The 11,291-nt window shown below is 49.2% G+C and overlaps 1 protein-coding gene across 1 annotated transcript in view; it reads right to left on the reverse strand.

Annotated features, from left to right (window-relative positions):
- The window catches only part of LOC138825612 (RNA polymerase I-specific transcription initiation factor RRN3-like), a 31,689-nt gene extending 27,971 nt beyond the window's left edge, over positions 1-3,718 (reverse strand). The window contains exon 1 of the mRNA XM_070020314.1: positions 3,638-3,718. The gene's annotated coding sequence lies outside the window, so the exon portion shown is untranslated. The remainder of the gene's footprint in view (positions 1-3,637) is intronic.
- Positions 3,719-11,291: the final 7,573 nt, after the last annotated feature.

The following is an 11,291-nucleotide window of genomic DNA, read 5'->3' on the forward strand; positions in this document are numbered from 1 at the left end:
TTATGGCTTAAAATTCTAGCAGTAACTGTCTTGCGAGGGGCTGCACAGCCACCGCCAGCACTGAGGCAGGGATGAAATAAGATTAAGGTAAGCTCTGAGCGTTTACAAAGTAGGTGGTTATACCTGGGGAAACGTTGGTGGGTTCTGGAAAGAAAAAGGCAACTTCACTTGATATATTTATAAATACAATCATCTAGAGTGGAACAAGAAAACCAAGGAGCTGTTCTCATGTTCTCTCTGCCAGTTTGAAGTAGAGAGGTAGCCTAGAGTAACCTGGGTATTACAGTAGCTTACAGGAAGACTAACACACTTATAAAAAGGTTCACAAATAATTTTCACTTCGAAGGAAAGCTTATCGTATATACCTTATAAAATATTGCTCATCAATTATGCATCTACTCCAGCACTTCTGTTCTTGTGACTTCTGACTCTTGTAACTTTCATTACTACATCCATCCTATAAATGGAGATGGTGCCCATTCTGATGAATGTCTATATACATGTGTAGTGCCTTGTGAACACCCAATAGCTATTATCACTAACAAACACTTCATGCGGGGCTGGAGATGTGGTTCCATCAGAAAAGCACTAGCCAATTGGCAAAAAAGTCAAGTATCAAGTTCGAGTCCCAGTCTTAGGACAGAAAAAAACAAAAAGAAGAAATGCCTCATGTTTGTGTCTTAATTAAAAAAACACAACTATACAAATTAGTGTAAAAATTCTCATGCCTTACTGGAGAAAAAAAATCATTACTATATAGAGGTAGTAAGTCACCTGAGGACCAAAGTTAGGATATCATCCTTTAAATACCTCATTAAAAAATAGAGCAATTTTAAATATTTATTTTTAATGTTTGGTTTGTTTTAAGATAAGAGTCTTACTTTGTAGGCCAGTCTGAGCTCCCATTCTTTTTTTTTTTTTTTTTGAGGTAGGGTGTTGAATTCAGGGCCTAGGCACTGCCCTTTAGCTTTTTTTACTCAAGGATAGTACTCAACCACTTGAGCCACAGCTCCACCTCTGGCTTTTTGCTGGAGATAAAAGGCTCAAAGACTTGCCTTCCCTGAGCTAGCTTTGAACCATGATCTTCAGATCTAGCCTCCTGAGTAGCTAGGATTACAGGTGTGAGCCACCAGCATCTGGCTCATCTAGCCCCATGTTAAATTCCTAACTTAACCTTCAGACACTCCGTACTCCTTTCCTTCTCTCCAGCCTCCAAGTCTCAGTCTACCTCACATGGCCCCCATGAGTCTGCCCTGGTTTTGTCAAAGCATTTGTTACTGCTGTGGCCATCTCAGTGATGGACAGAAGTGCTTTATTAAAGAGGAGGAACTTTGTATTTAGCGCTCAAGGCCCAGTGCCTCACAGGATGTATGGCACTTGCTAGAAGGCCAACAAATGCCTGGCCAATGAGTCCTTTCAAAGGCATTGTTTTGTTCCTGTGGAAACATCTCTCTCTCCCAGTCCTCTGCTTCCCTGGCTAAAAGCCTCGCCTCTCTACAGTGTTCTTCATCTGCTTTAGAGAGAAAAGACTACAAGTGCTTTCTGGCAATAAGATCTGCATCTGCTCACTGTTTATATTTACCTTATTCCAGGCACTTAGTGTCACCTAGAGAATTGTTTCAATAATCTAGATTACCCACAGACTCCAGCTAAGTCTTTTCCTGCTCCAAGTCCTTTCCTTCTCCAACTATGGTTTGTGGTGTTTGGCAATTTTTCTTTTCCAGTGGTGGGGATCAAATCCCAGAGTTTTGAGAATGCTAGACAAGGACCATCTCTGAACTACAACCCCCAGACTCTTATGTTTTTTAAATTCAGTACAATAAACCCAAGTTGCTGAATGCATTTCCTCTGAGAAATCAAATGCTCAAACTATATAAAACCAGAATGGTCTATATATCTAGCCCCTAAAGAGCATCTACAGAATACATGTATGTATACATCTAGAATGTGCATCTACTCTCTTATAAGGAAAGTAGGAGCAACTCCTAAGGAAATAATGAATGTGACCACCAGCAACCAGTTATTCAGTTCCATTGCTGAAAAAAAATTAGCCAATCTGAAATGAGGGTGAATGTCTTTATGAATAGTCTGCTTAGTACTTGGCACAATGTAAGGCACGAGCAGGGCACACCACTCTGCCCTATACCCTGGAGCAGATAATCTGAGGAACAGAATTAGAAAGAGAAAGATTCTACCTTTGTGCATGACAGTAGCTTTTAGATAGTGGCTCCTTCCCCCCTCAACCTCACCCACAAATGCACTCAATGGGAGTTTTGTAGTTTAATGCTCATGTGGCATGAATAGCCAAATGTTTCCCAAACTCAGCTTCATTCATTTCACTTGCATGTTGACTCTTACCTTTGCATTGATCTGCATAAAATATTTTTCACATAAAATCCCTGTGCTTCCATAAACAACTGCAACTGTTGTAAAACAGAAAAACCCTACCATTTTAGCTTTGAGTAGAAATAATGCCCTGAAGTAAGCGTGTGAACCCAGATGCAATTAAATTTTCATTTTTCTGGGTGCCTTTTTTGCCTAATGAAGCTTTAGAGAGTCATAAAAAAAAAAAAAAACCCAGACCAGCATTGGTGGCTTGGATGACACTTGTCATCCTAGCTACTCAGGAGGCTGAGAGCTGAGAACCATGGTTCAAAGCCAGCCCAGGCAAGAAAATCTGTGAGACTCTTTTTTTTTTTTTTTTTGTCAGTCGTGGGACCTTAACTCTGGGCCTGGGTGCTGTCCCTCAGCTCTTCAGCTCAAGGCTAGCGCTCTATCACTTGAGCCACAGCACCACTTCTGACTTTTTCTGCTTATGTGGTGCTTAGGAATCAAACCAGGGCCTCAGGCATGTGAGGCAAGCACTCTACCACTGAGCCAACTTCCCAGCCCCTGTGAGCCTCTTATCTCCAATTAACTACTAGAAAACAGTGTCTCAAAGCTGTAGAGTACCAGCCTTGAGCAAAAAAGAGCTCAGGGGATTGGGAATGTGGATTAGTGGTAGAGTGCTTGCCTAGCATGTATGAAGCCCTGGGTTAGATTCCAATACCACATAAACAGAAAAAGTAGGAAGTAGCACTGTGGCTCAAATGGTAGAGTGCTAGCCTTGAGCAAAAGAAGACCAGGGACAGTGCCCAGGTCCTGACTTGAAGCCCCAGAACTGGAGAGGGGGCAGGGAGGAGAAAACAACCTCAGGGACATCACCCAGGCCCTGAAGTCAAGCCCCACAGCAGACAAAACAAAACAAAACAAAAAAACCCAACCCAAGCCAGGTTCCAGTGGCTCATGCCTGTAACCCTGGCTCTTCAGTAGGCTGAGATATAAAGATCATAGTTCAAAGCCAACTCAGGCAGAAAACTCCTAGCGACTCTTATTTCAAACCAACCAGCAACAAGGCAAGCTGGAGGCATGACTCAAGTGGTAGAGCACCAGCTCTGGACACACACACAAAAAGAGAGTTTGAAGGCCTGTGTCTGAGCCCCAGCACCTGCACAATAGAACTAAAAATGGAAAATAAAAAGAAACAATAAAATACGGACCCAAAGTATAGACAAACCTCTCTGATGAAATCAGAAGGAACTGAAAAAAGAATTCGAATTTAAAAAAAAAAATAAAAGGAGTAACTTTCCCACCATACCATTCAATGTCATGGAAGGTTGCCCCAAGTACCCTCTGATGGCATCCTCCAAAAACCTTCCAGAACTCCACCTGCTGGCAGGACCTTCGAGCACACAAGACAATACAGCTCCCGCCCTCTCTCTCTCCCTGGACTCCCAAGCACGAGGAACAGATTTCCGCGATCTGGTAGAGCCGGCAGCTTAGTTCCTAGAGGGCCATTGGCTTCCAGTGGCTTTTATTGATAATTTATTTACTCATTTCTGGATCGGAGGAGTCCAAGGAGCCACCGGGACGTGGATCTGGGAGACAGGCTGGCGGGCGATGGCGGGCCACGCCTTCCTCTTCCCCAGGCACTCGCTTGGCAGAGAGGCCTGAGCAGGCGGCTCACTGGAGAGGGTGGCTGGTGGTGGCCGTGGCCTTCGTGGCATCGCTCGGGCGGGTGGCACTGGGGACCGAGGCCTCCGCGTCGTCCCGGGGCTGTCGGGTGGGCTCGGGATGAAGGGCGGGCCGGGTGTGAAGAGGCCGCGAGCGCTCGGCGTCGGGAACCCCCACGTCGTGGGGGTACGAGCTGCGGAACAAGGGGACGGTGCTCTCGGAGCTCGGGGGGTGGGTGTGAAACGGGGCCTGGAAATCCTGGGCCGAGGGCGACGCCCGCGGCTCCTTCAAGCCCAGGGCCCAGAAGTCGCCGTGCTCGTCCCGCGGGAGCTGCGGGTCAGTCTGCGAGGCCGCGGGTCGCGGCGGCGGGGGCCGCGGGGAGGCCGGGCCGGGAAGGCTGGCGGCGTCCGCCGCCTCGGGGAGCGCACAGTCGGAGCAGCTGTTGGAGGTTTCCGAACCCTGGGTCGAAGTCTCGGACCCCAGGGTCCAGCCTTTCAAGGCGACAGGCGCCGAGGGGTCCTGGAGGGCCCGGAGGGCGAAGGGCGGCGGCGGGCTGGGGAGGACCGCGGGCGGCGCGAGGCCCAGCGCGGGCCAGGCCGCCCCTCGACCGTCCCGGGCCGCGGCGGCCGGCTTCTCCGGGGCCGATGCCCAGGGTCGGCCGCCGTCCGGGCCCGGACGCGGGGAGCGCTGCACCACCCTGCGGACGCGGCGCCGCCCGCCCAGCGGCCCCGACGCGCGGCGGCCCGGCGGCGGCGTCCGCTTGGGCAACGTGGCCGTGGGGGCGGCCGAGGTGGAGCGCTGCGCGCGCAGGCCCGAGACGGTCGAGGCCCCCCGCAGCGGGACGGCGGCGGCGTCGTCGTCGTCGTCGGGCAGCACGATGTTGCCGGTGTACCAGGAGATCCACCACAGCAGGCTGATGAACAGGATGATGGCGCCCAGGTAGAGCAGCATGTCGTAGAACAGCAGGTCGGCGAACACGCCCGTCAGCAGCACCGTGGCGCCCACCGTGTCGAAGGCCACCCCCAGCCAGAAGAAATGCCGGCAGCGGCCCAGCCCCGAACGCTTCCCCGCCGCCTCCACGCTCTTTTTGGAGAACTCCATGGCTGCGGCCCCCGGACGCCGCCCCGCAGTCGGACGGAGAGGACCCGCTCGACCGGCGTCGCCACCGGCGGGCTTGGGCCGCTCGGTCTCCATGGCAACGCGAGGGGGCGTGGCCGAGGCCGGAAGTTGGGTAGCCGCGGCTTCGGAGCGTGGGAGGAAACCCTGGCGCGCCTGCGCGGGTCCCGCTGCCGGCGGGCGGGAGTCCCAGCTCGGTCCCTGAGATGCTCTCCGGGTGATGGATTTACATCTCCAGATTCCGGACCCGAACCGAGGGGCTGTCTCTTGTTTGAGTTTGTTTGTTGTTGTCTTTTTTTTAGACTATTTTTTGTCTTTTCTTTGGGGGGGGGATACTGGGGATCGAACCCAGGATGCCACTGAGCTACATCCCAACATCTCTGGTCTTCAAAGTTGAGGAGGGTTGTGTTCGTGTTCTTTTCTTCGTCCCCACTCGTAGTGACGGCTTTGAGCCCACTCTGAGCCCCTGGTGGGGTCCGTGAGGATACCCAGCCTTTCCCCTCTCTTCCATGTTGCTTAGTTGGACCTCCATCCTCAGATCTCAGCCTCCTGAATAGCCAGGATTACGGGCGTGAGACACCGGTGCCCAGCTTCTTATTTTCTCTTAATACCTAAAACCAAAACATTGGACAATTACTACTAGATTAAAAGTGGACCTATGTTTCCTGATACTCTAAATTTAGTAGGAGAAATGAATGTGTCAGAAATGGGAAAACCGTGGTAGTGGTGTAGCGCCAGACGCTTATCTCGATGAATTACTAAAAAACCCAGAAGTGGAGCTATGGCTCAAGTGGTAGAATGCTAACCTTGAGCAAAAAAAGCTCAGGGTCAGCGCCCAGGCCCTCAGTTCAAGCCCAAGAACTCATACACACAAATACAGGAAGCTGAAACTTAAATTTTTAAAAAATGAGTTCATTGCAAACCTAAGAAAGTAAAAGTGTGTGTCATCCTGGCAGCGTAGCTCATGCCTGTAATCCTAGCTATTAAGAGGCTGGTTTCTGGAGGATCTTGGTTGGAGTCCAGCCAGGGCAGAAAAGGCCTAGAGATTCCATCTCCAGAACACCAACAACAAGCCAGGCTGGAAGTGTGTCTCAAGTGGTAGAATGCCTACTGCAAACAAGCAAGCTGAGCCCCTGCATTCAACCCCTTGTACCTTAAAAAAAAAAAAAAACCCACAAAACTACATAAAACCTGACATCTTGTGGACAATATGGATGGGAAACTATAACCAAGTACCCACACATTGATTCCTCAGTTGCTAAAGGTACAATTTTATTTTTAGAAAATCCTCATACATTTTAGGCTAGATGTAGGCTTATAGTAAAGTTACCAGGGGCATGGCTAACCCCACAACTGCAATCCTAGCTGTTCTTCAGGCAAAAGAGGGAGGATATTGAGTTCCAATTCAACATAGACAAAATTAAGTGCAAATACCATACCACTGAGCTGTATCTCCAGCATCATCTTTTTCTTTTCTTTCTTTTTTTTTTTTCTTTTTCAGTTGTGGAGCTTGAACTCTGGGCCTGGGCGCTGTCCCTCAGCTCTTCAGCTGTAGATTAGCGCTCTACCTCTTGAACCTCAGGAATCGAACCGAGGGCCTCATGCATGCAAGGCAAGCACTCTACCACTAAGCCACCTTCCCAGCCCCTCTTAACACAATTTCTAAACCTGGCCTGTTTTCTCCTGAGGTATGAGCAGGCATACTTGTTGCCACAAGGTAAAAAATGGCTCATCTTCCTAGAATATTTATTTTCCTTGATAGCAAATACTTAAAATATTATAAAACCCGTACATTTTGGAATGCAGTCTAAAATTGGAAAGCAGAAGTTATATGCTAAATCCACAGGATACATTTTTTTTCTTGTAGGCAACTTAGGAATAATAGTCATTATGGGGTCTAGCAATGTGGCTCAATGGTAGAGTGCTTGCCTAGCAGGCATGAAGCCCTGGGTTCAATTCTTCAGTATAACACATAAGCAGAAAAAGCCAGAAGTGGTATTGTGGCTCACGTGGTAGGGTGCTAACCCTGAGCAGAAGAAGCTCAGGGACAGTTCCCAGGCCCCGAGTTCAAGCAACAGGACAGGCCAAAGAAAAAAAAAGTCATTTGCTGATTTATTTATTTAGTCAGTCCTGGGCGCTGTCCCTAAGCTTTTTTTCTTTTTTACTCAAGTCTAGCACTCTACCACTTGAGCCACAGTGCCACTTCTGGCTTTTTCTAATTATGTGGTATACTGAGGAATCGAACCCAGGGCTTCATGCCTGCTAGGCATAGCACTCTACCACTAAGCCACATTCCCAGCCCTACTGATTTATTTTTGAAACAGAATCTTCTTGTATTGTCCAAACTGGCCTCACACTTTGCGATTCTTCTGCCTCAGCCTCCCCAGTAGCTATGAGTACAGGCTGAAAACTACTATTTTTGTTGTTGTGTTGTTGGTCTTTGGGCCTGAACTCTGGGCCTGGGTGCTGTCCCTCAGCTCTTCAGCCCCAGGGTAGTAGTCTACCACTTGAACCACAGCTGCACTTTCGGCTTTTTCTGCTATGTGGTGCTGAGGAATCAAACCCAGGGTCTCATGCATGAGAGGTTAAGCACTGAGCCACCTTCCCAGCCCCTGAAAACTACTCTTAAATAGTCTGTCCAGTTAAAATTGTAAAGAGATGAGACAAAGTAAATACAGCAAAATGTCAATGGGAAAGAATTTGAAATTTGAGCAGGTATTAATCTGTCTGCTAATTTAGAGGCTTGACATTTGTCACAGTGAATATTGGGGAGACTTTTGCTAATAATCAAAAGTTTAGTGTAGAAGCACGAGTCAAATGTGGGATTTTTCTCTAGCAAGCTGACATTGACTACCAGGCAACACCAACCAGTTATACCACAGGATACCACTAGATGGCGAGCTGTTGCCACTTTTTCTTCAGATTCATAGAAGTCAGCTAGTTTGGGCTGGGATTCCTTGTATCTCTCAAGTCCTTGAGATAGTAATTTCTAGAATCCAGTAGGCCTAGAATTCAGATTCTGCTCTGCCACTTAGTATCCCTATGACCTGGAGATTTTCCTCTGCCTCTCCAAGCTTTACTCTCCCCATCAGCAAGTGGGAGAAAAATGTCCACAAGTAGCTTTCTGTTACTAATAGATGATATACCAAGCAACCCCAAGGATAGGCACAGACAGAGACTAGAAGAAGGCAAGACAAAGCTCATGCTGGAAGTAGTCAGTGCCTCCATCTCTTCTTGCCTCAGTCTGTCTACTGTTTTGTTTCATTGAGATGAGGTCTGGCCTTGTAACTCAGGCATACCTGAAACTCGCTGTGGAGTCCACACTATCCTCTAACTCACAGGCCTCTAGCCTTCCAGTAGCTGGATGACAGGGGTGTGCACTCTGCCCAGCTTTTTCTATCGACTCTGTGTGTGTGTGTGTGTGTGTGTGTGTGTGTGTGCACGCGCACGCCCGCGCGCACACGCCTGAGCACTGTCCCTTAGCTTTTTTCACTTAAGACTGACACTGTACCACTTGTATCACAGTTTCACTTCCGTTTTCAGCTTTTTGTTTTTCTGGTGGTTCATTGGAGATGAGTCTCCTGCTGGGCTGGCTTTGTTTTGTTTTTCGTTTTTGCTTTTACATCAACTTCATTCTCAGAGCCAACCTGTGTGAGTTTACTAACCCCCACATTGTATTGTGGGAATCATACTCCTTCTTACATGTCCTAAAATCTCATCAACAGTGAGCTCTGGTTGCAAAGGAGGAGTTACCATGTACACCTTGTAAGGGTGTGTTACAAATTAAGGACACACACACACACACACACACACACACACACACACACACACACACACACACACACACACACACACACAAGGGCTACTGGGTTGGCTTGGAACCAAGATCCTCAGATCTCAGCCTCCTGAATAGTGAGGATTATAGACTTGAACCACCTGACCCCAGCTTCTGTCTACTAGAAGGAGGAGTTGGCTCTTTGGGAAGGGAAGGCTGGCTGATATGGCCGCAGCTCAGCGATTCAGAGAGTGAGCGAGCAGGCAGAGGTCAGCTGGAACAGGTCTGCGTCCACCGTGGCCAGAGGGCAGAGTCAGTGCAGGGCAGCCTCAGAGCGGAAGTAGCAGCATTATTTCTCAGGGTAGGGACCATCAGAGAGAAAGCTTCAACTAAGGGATGCTTGCTCTTGGCAGGACCTGACTCACTCGTAGTCCTGGCAAGAAAGGATGAGCAGGGAGCTCCCTGCCTGCATTTCCCTCTGGTCTGCTAGTCTGCCACCCACAGGGGCTTGCCAACACCCTGGGTGCCAGTCATGGTGTCCCAGCATCCTGTGCAGATGTTCGAGTGATGCCCACCTGCCGTACGCCACACTGGGGCATGTCACGCATGCGCTCTGCAACCCCATAGCTTGGGCCTCTGAACCTCCTGTTCTATCTAGCTTTTCCTGAGCTCTGGCTGAGGACCGGGCACAGCAGGTCTGGACTCACAGGGAGAAAACAGCAGATTTTGTGGGTGTGGGGGGGGAATTGTTGGTGAGGAGCTTACCCTCTCACAGGGAAATGTGGCTTCCAAGTGTGGCCCAGGAGTGACAAAGCCTTGCATTTTTCTTTCGATTTTTTTTTCAGGTTCAGGACTAGGACTTGAACTCAGGACCTGCCACTTTTGCTCATTGATTAGTGTTCTAGCAATGGAGCCCCGCCTCCAACCCCAAAGCCTGGCATCTTTTGAGCAGGAAGCAGGAAGTGCCTAATGCCATTTGTAAGGTTCTAGTCTTGCTTGACCTACTCCCTGGTTCTTCATGTGTCTGAGTCTCGGCAGCTTTCTGTAAAAAGAGGTAGGCGGGGCGGGGCGCTGATGGCTCACATCTGTCATCCCAGCTACTCAGGAGGCTGAAGTATAAAAATTGTGGTTCAAGGTTGAGAATGTGGTTTAGTGGTAGAGTGCTTGCCTCACATGCATGAAGCCCTGGGTTCAGGTCCTCAGTACTACATACATAGAAAAGGCCAGAAGGGGTGCTATGGCTCAACTGGTACGAGTGCTAGCGGTCAGGCTCTGGGTTCAAGCCCCAGGAGTGGTTGGAAAAAAAAATTTGGGTTCAAAGCCAGCCCAGGCAGACAAATCCAGGAGATGCTTGTCTCTACTTAACTAGTATTGAAAGCCAGAAATTGAGGTGTCGCTCAAGTAGAGAGGGAAAACCTAGAGTGGAATGGAAGCAACACTGCAAGACCCTGAGTTCAAGCCCCAATACAGGGACACACGTGTGTAAATGAGCAGAGAAGCCACATTTTGAAAGATAGAATATCACACAGCAGTATGCAGGCAGCCAGTTGTTACAAAAGCCTGCAGCCCACAAATACACTTCACACTGTTAGAAAACAGGCCAAAGAGGAAAGAAAGAACACAATACCAACAAACCAAGCTCCAGTGGAGAGCTGAATTGGGACACGTGATGACCAGAGAGGAGCCAGGACAAAGACGTGAACACCGAGACACTCGATGTGGTGTAATGACGCTTAGGCTCATCCGGGTCCAAATAGGGTCAGGGCAGGGGTCAGGGTCACAAAAAATTTCCAGTCCCAGGCATGGAAGTGACAGATCCAGTAACCTATCAGTCAAGGGCCCGCCCCTATCTCCAGGGATCCAGGCATACCCATCACCTGAGGAGAAAGGGGGCTTCACCTTCTCCCCCCCCCCACAAGATGCCAGACCTTAAATGCACATACTCAGGTACCTGCAGAACTTTTCCATCTAAGGAAGATAAGCCTCAACCTTCCGTATAGAGTCTGCTTAGAGGCTACTCAGAGGCTGGTGATTGGGGGAGCTGATCAATGCAGAATCAAAGCATTCTCATCTGCAAAGCTCTCCTAAAGTGATCACAAATGCATTTCTCGGAAGCCAAGCCCTCCTAACTCACCTTGAGCTGGGTATCTGCATTCAGTGAAAGGCCTCTCTCCCCTCTGGGCTTTTCAGCACTGGGTGAGAATTCCCTCCCTCCCAGCAAGAGACACCAGGATGGCTGCAAGAAATTACTTTTTCTCAGCCTCCCCCCTTCAATATGCATGGTGTGTGGTGAAGGAAGGTCTGAGGTGGAGGTATGATCTTCACTCAGGCTGGGTGCCCTCTAGCAGGGCAGACCCGGGGCAGAGGAAGTAGGGTATCCAAGCTGCTCCCTGCCCCTCTCTGGAAG

Source organism: Dipodomys merriami, unplaced genomic scaffold, assembly GCF_024711535.1.
Source record: "Dipodomys merriami isolate MVZ:Mamm:240054 unplaced genomic scaffold, mDipMer1.0.p SCAF_138, whole genome shotgun sequence".
NCBI classification, from domain to species: Eukaryota; Metazoa; Chordata; class Mammalia; order Rodentia; family Heteromyidae; genus Dipodomys; species Dipodomys merriami.